Source organism: Macrobrachium nipponense, chromosome 31 (genome assembly GCF_015104395.2).
Source record: "Macrobrachium nipponense isolate FS-2020 chromosome 31, ASM1510439v2, whole genome shotgun sequence".
NCBI lineage: Eukaryota > Metazoa > Arthropoda > Malacostraca > Decapoda > Palaemonidae > Macrobrachium > Macrobrachium nipponense.
This window is the reverse complement of record NC_061093.1, coordinates 59,193,609-59,200,828: the sequence shown is the minus strand read 5'-3', so window position 1 is coordinate 59,200,828 and position 7,220 is coordinate 59,193,609. Positions and strand designations below refer to the sequence as shown.

General features: G+C 33.7%; 1 pseudogene; it reads right to left on the bottom strand.

Annotated features, from left to right (window-relative positions):
- The window catches only part of LOC135206874 (glutamate receptor ionotropic, kainate 2-like), an 80,915-nt pseudogene extending 78,941 nt beyond the window's left edge, over positions 1-1,974 (bottom strand).
- Positions 1,975-7,220: the final 5,246 nt, after the last annotated feature.

The following is a 7,220-nucleotide window of genomic DNA, read 5'->3' as shown; positions in this document are numbered from 1 at the left end:
GATTACTTTACTGACGATAGATGCATAAGGGTTCGTTACGGGTATTTATGCTGGAAATTCTAATATGATAAAATATACACTTCTCTTATCTCTGACCACGCCAGTTTCGTAAAAAAGATATTCCTTTTGCGATGTTGTGTGTGTTGGGGTTGGTGGGTTGGATAATATTAATTTGATTATGACTTACCTTGAAACTGCATCGATAAAAATCCATCGTTTAATTAACGGATTTATTAAACATACTTCAAAACTACTTCTTGGAAACTTAATTGAAAATATCTAGTTATTTTCATTAGCTATTCAGCTTAATGAGTCGTTGGAAAAAAAGGTATTTTTATTATGACTTACTTTGATACAAACGTTCATATTATTCAATTAGATATGATGTCCATGTAACTCCTATATGTAAAAACAGAATACCTACGATACAATGAGAATAAATAATGGAATAATTAGCATATTTTAAAATTTCTACTCTGTGAGTAGAAATTTTAAAATAATTTTGTACGATGAATTAATGGCGGTAAAAGGAGTGTTAAGACAGTGACCATTATTTCGTTAATTATTTTAATCTGGTATAGCCTTCAGATTCAATTACAGTATTAAAAATAATACTAAAGAAGAAGAAGAAGGAAACGGTGACCATTATTTCGTTCTTTATTCTCAGTTGGTACCGGCCTTCTGCATCAATAATAGTATTAATAGTAAAAAGAAGAAAAGAAGATGAAAAGGGTGAAAGAAATTACGATCACTTTCAGCTTTCAAACCCACAGGGGAATCAGACGAGAATATCAGATCTCCATAAAAAACAGTAAACTCAATAACAAGAACAAGCATAGGAGGCTCCCAGAAGGGATCATAACAGCCACTCTCCTACCTTGGCCAAGGTGGATGGATGAGGATAGAGATTGATGGAGTAGGAGTCGCCCGACAAGCGGAAATCCCACAAGTTCTCTATGTGAGGGATTTGCAGGGCGTCGCACATCGACTGCACATGCGCAGAAGTCTGGTCGGACTGGGGTCCCAAGATGGCTGCTACTCCGGATCTCACGAGCGAACAGACTGAGTGAGACAGTTGGTTGTGGTTTTAGTGATACATTCTTTTATTTCTACACGCATTAAGCTATATCCATAAAATGGCAGTAACTACAGAGAAATATACATGCATATATATGTATATATCCAAACAGCGGTGGCCAAAGCTGGATATACATCAATGAAGAGGAGGACATAAAGACTTGCTGAAAGGGGTCAATTTTGATCCCGACGTTTCGTAATGTCTCCATTACATTTTTTCGAGGGCTGTACAAGATAGATGACATAAAAATTACAATAAAGCTAAGAAGTGTTAAAATTTTAATTTGTAATCATTGTGCAACTTTCATTTTTTAAATTTTAAATTCTTAGCTTTATTGTAATTTATGTCATCTATTTTGTACGGCCCTCGAAAAAATATAATGAAGACATTACTAAACGTCGGGAAAATAAATTGACCCCTTTTAGCAAGTCTTTATGTCCTCCTCCTCATTGATATATATATATATATATATATATATATATATATATATATATATATATATATATATATATATATATATATATATATATATATATATATATATATATATATATACATATATATATATATATATATATATATATATATATATATATATATATATATATATATGTATATATATATATATATATATATATATATATATATATATATATATATATATATATATATATATATATATATATATATGGAGGAGAAATGAATGGATAAAGTATGCTTACTTTTTCTAGCCCCGCGGAAGGAGTCACCGAACGGAACGTTGTCGACTAGAGCAAGCCAAACGAACGTGTCCCAACACTGTTGGGGCGGTCGCTGTTGACGGAATTGACTGCGTACTTGAACGCTGCCTCCTGTCCGTCGTCTGCCAAGTCGAACAGGCCACCTGTGAACGACATCCTGAATTTGATAAGAAGAAAATTGGAGTCCTTACAAAGACCTATTTCCTCTGGTTAGTGTAAAAAAATGAAGAAATAAAAAGTTAAATTGATCCGTGTAAACCAATAACATGTCCCCTTTTAACGTGAAAGTTTTATAAAAAGATTTGGACGTTGGACGGGCAGCCGGCAATCTTGAAGCCATTGTTTTGGAATAAGAGTTGAGAAGATGTTGACATCTATTTGCCGCAAAATGAATTGACTTCAAGCATTACGTTCACAACTGCATTGGAAAATGACGGGAACTAGCCTTCCTATAATATATTAATAGGGAATCATTCAAATACTGTTCGACGTTTATAGAAACCAACATTCTCTATTTCCTACATTCATTTACTTAACTATCATGACATTTCAATAAAGACAGAGGTATCAAGTATAATATTTTTTCCAGAGCTCCACAAAATGTAGTGAACTGGATATTTGACGATATTTATGGCTTAATGTAGTGAACATAAGAAAAACACTCGACGTATGTAAGACAAATTTCCTATTTAGCCACGCATTGCAAAATTACCAATCAGCTATCATAGCGAGATTGGTTCTGATATCGGAGTTATGAATACGAATATTCATATTTGAATATAGGAATTCTAGTCAATAACCTAGCTGAGTCAGAAAAAATGAACTATCCGGAGAATTGAAAAGACCCTGTATAAGATTAATTCGTAGAAAAACTGCTATTAGTTTCAACAAAACATGCACCAAAGAAGGTCGCTACCTGCAAATAGAAATAAAAAGGATTTGGGATATGCCAGTGGAAATTGTACCCATAATCATAGGAACACTATACACGATCCTAAGATCTCTGAAAAAAGAATCTGGAAAAACTAGAGGCTGAAGTAGGTCCAGGACTCATGCAGACGAGTGTGATCCTAGAAACGGCGCACATAGTAAGAAAAGTAGTGGACTACTAAGGAGGCAGGATGCACCCAGAACCCCCGACACAATAAATACCACCCAGTCGAATTGGAGGACTGTGATAGACCAAAAATAAATAAATAATAAATAAGTAAAAATAGATAAATAAATAAAAATTTCTGCCGTTTTTTTTATCATCACCTTAATTTCTTCGGTGACGAAAGGGCGATATAGTATTTTTAGTTGATAGTGGCTCGAGTTAAATAAGCTGTACTTTCTTGAAATTTATTTGATTTTAAGTTTGATTTATAATTCGTTAGTAAAAGGTTTTCTTATATATTACAAAATTTAAAGTAGTTCAATCTTTTAGCTTAATGTTTTCTGAATCAAAACTCGTTAAGTTTTAATTTTCAGTTCAGGCTTTGCTTTGATAAATTTGGTTTTGTTTATTATTTTCCTAGATTCAAACATGTTTTTACGAAATAAGCAAGTTGTTTAAAAATTCAGATTGTTTTGTTTTTCCCCAGCTTTGAAAATTTCAGAAATTTTAGGATTTGTTTCGGCTTCAGAACTTTTTTGAAGTTTTTGTAATTAGTTTTATTTTTAATTATCAGTAGTTTTAATATTTAAACATTTAGTTCTTACAGTAAATCTAGTAGTTATTTCAATTGCTTGTTTAACCTTATTTAAATGTATTTAAGCTTTTTGACTTTTGGTTTGATTTTATAATTTTTTGGCTATTTTGTTCTTTAGACGTAAAATTTAATATTAAAAATTTTGGAATTTTGGAAGTTTTTGAACAGTAAGAATTTTTAAAGCTTTTGTGCTATAGCTTCAATAGTTTAATAAGTTTGAAAAGTAAAAGTAAAATTTGGCGGTTTGAAAAGTAAAATTTGGTGGTTTAAAAAGTAAAATTTGGGGGTCTGAAAATTAAAATTTGGGGGTTTGAAAAGTAAAATTAGGGTAAAAAGGGTTTAAAAATGTACAATTTGGGTTTAAAATAAAAAATTGTAAAATTTGGGTTTTGGGTTTAAAAAGTAAAATTTGGTGTTTAAAAAGTAAAATTTGGAGTTTTAAAATGTAAAATTTGGTGTTAAGCGAAAATTTTTATGTAACTAAAATTTTTGTGTTAAGTATATTTTATGTAAACTGTCTAGTAAATTATTCTTTGCCCACTTCCCAAGACTACCTTTGCCGGGGTGGCAGTGCTACCTGTCAGGCAAAGGTGGACTTGCAAGTTGTGCATGGTGACTTTTGTCACCATGCACAACAGAAGTTCACACCAACTAACAAATATTTTAACTTTAAGTTAGGACTGCAAGGTTGATAAAAAGGTAATAAAGGACAGTTTCTTTTAAGGGTGCTGGGAATATTTTAAGATAAAAAAAACCGCGGTTGACTTAGAGACTAGTTTCTTTTAAGGATGCTATGATTAGATTGGGGAAAAAAAAGTTAGAATTTTGACATCACCGATTTATAGCAAAGAACATTACAGGATTTGTGCCCTTAATTTGATCATGAGAAATAAGTTTAAATGTATTCGTGCAGCTGTGTATTTGGTAGAGTAACAATCTAACGTAGCTTTATGAGTTGGAATTTAATTCCCATCAGTCAATATGAACTAAGTAGGTAACAGGTGGATCTTAAGGATTTTAACGTAGCTTTATAACTTATAATTTCATTCCCATTAGCAAATAGGAACTAGGCAGGTAATGGGTGGATCTTGAGGATTTTAACGTAGTTTTATAACTTAGAATTTCATTCCCATTAGCAAATAACGAATGACAGGTAATAGGTGGATCTTAAATATTTCCTAAGAGGCCTAGGTGGGTCTTAGGGATTTCTTTTGGCACCGCTGTCGTGGCCTTGTCAGGTCCTTCTAAAAGGCTGGATAAAACTTAATTTTAGTGAAAATCTTAATTCAAATTCGGGCTGAATTCGGACATTCTTGTTAACGTTACATCAACAAGCTGAACACTCCACCCCCCCTCCACGTAGGCTCTTAAAGCAAAGCTTTCGTATTGGCTAGGAAATAGTTCTGATTGAATGCTAAGTTCAGTGATCCCTACCTACATCCACCTGTCCTCCAACTCTTTAACTTGCTTCGGAAACACGTTCCTTATTCAGAGTTCTATAAGTTTCACTATTTTTCACCCCTTGGGGTTGTGTAATTCCAATTCCCCTAAGAATGGATACGAAGGGACGAAAGTTTGCAGATAGCAGTGTTTGCATTGCAAGGTACCGTTTATAGTTTTAAGTAAGAAGGAATATAGATGCGGTTGTTTCATTGTTTGATTGGTGCTTGGTGCGCTATTAAATGTTAAAGGATGGCACCCTCTCCTGTTTGTGTTTATGGGAATTTGAAAGCACTTTGAAGGAACAATGATATATTTATGGGATTGTCAATGAGAATGTTTATTTCATTGTAAGACTGGTGCTCGGTGAGCTATCAAATCTTAAAGGGTGGTACCTTTATGGGAATTTAAAGGCACTTTGAAGGAACAACAATTGTAATATATATGGGGTTGTCAGTGGGTATGTTAAAGGCAGTTTAAAGTAATAGTAATACATAGGATTGGTAATAGGAAAAGTTCTCAGAGTCATATATAATTACCATTATCTTAAAATAGCTCATGGGTCTAACTGAATTCAGGAGATTTTCACTTTAATAGAGTAGTTTATCATGGAATTTTTTTAGCGTATTCTACAACTGCAGCAGATCGTACCGATGATACTAACACTAGTGGAAAGCAACGCCTTGCGTTAAGGAAGGGTTATTTTCATGGAGTGATGATTTGAAGAGGATGAGCCTCACATACTGAATGCCAAGGTTGCGAAAGTAAGACAGAATTTCCTGTGAGGATTCGTAGAGCTCTGATTTCGGTTACCCAGGCAACCAAACTTGTGACAGATGCTGTGCGGCACCTGCTTGTCAATTGTTTTAATATTCTGAATATGTAGTAGTGTTTACGTGTATGAAGACCTCCGTAATATATGTGTATTTGTAAAACTTTGTACAGTTCTTTAAACCAAACCTGTCATGTATTGAATGGTTAACAGAAGTAAGATGGGGAAATGTGTATGAGAAATGAAGTAACAAAGTTTGTTTTTTTATCGAAGTGGAACCTTTGTACATTTCTTTAACCAAGAATGTCATGCACTGAGTGGTTAATAGAAGGTTGGGAAATTTATATGAGAAATGAAGTAAGTTTTCTTTTATTGAAGGAGATTTACTTGAATCTCCTCGAATTTTGGATTTTGCTTGCTATACTTTATGCAGACTTGGATTAAACTTCCTATCCTACATATGATTGTATTTTGACCATACAGAAAGTAATAAAACTACCACACTAAAAGTAATAATGTGTATTGAAAAAGGTTACTTAACGATCTGGCGATCGCATTGGGCTGAGAGCACTTTCTAATAGGCGACTAGAGCGATAATAGTTGGAAGCGTAAATTCCCTTGACATGATACAGTCAAGAAAATATTTTAAGGACCATTCTTGGTTGAATTTAATCTTCTCATTGCTGTGTTAAAAGGCACTAGTTGGTCAAACAGTCAAGCAGACATCAAATTTTCAATATTGACATTTTCTTGAAAGCGGTAATTATCGATTTCGCTTTTTAAGTTTCGAAGTTACTGAGACTGTCGATGGTTTCCCAACAATGGTATCGGGTAAGTGAGGCGAGAGAATTGGAGGATTTTTGCTTATAATGCCTTGTTTAACAATAGCTGGTGGCCTTGTCCCTGGATCTAAAGTTTTTGAATGTTAGAATAACACTAAAGGATTTGGTTAGGGTGGTGGGTTGCTCCTCTTGTCCTTAGTTTTGGCGATCTCTAGGTAATACTTCGTTAGGTTTGCGAGTAAAGATTTCGCTTAGAATGTAAGTAAGATTGTTACATGCCCAATCAATACGATAAGTCAGGATGTTGATCTTGGCGCAAAAAATGTTAGAAATGACCATCATTGCCCAAAATGTGGCGAACTTACACAAATGATTGTACTGGCACCACCTTATTGTAATTAGAACTCCATAGTGACACTCGACATAAACACAGATGGTAATGAGTGCATAGTTTATAAAAGAACCTGAGTCCATAGTATATAAAAGAACCTATGTCAAGGTAGAAAATAATACGGATCATGGCTTTGACTATAATCTGTGCAATTTAATAACCATGCAGTCTGTAGGACAACACTATAATGAATCTTTAGTGATCATAATCTATACTCTGGTTTTTCCATCTGTCCATCCGCCTATGGTGTTTGCGCATGGCAACACTGCGTCCGGGCTTTATATAATATCCTATTTCGAATATTAACGGTGTAATTCGCATACAGT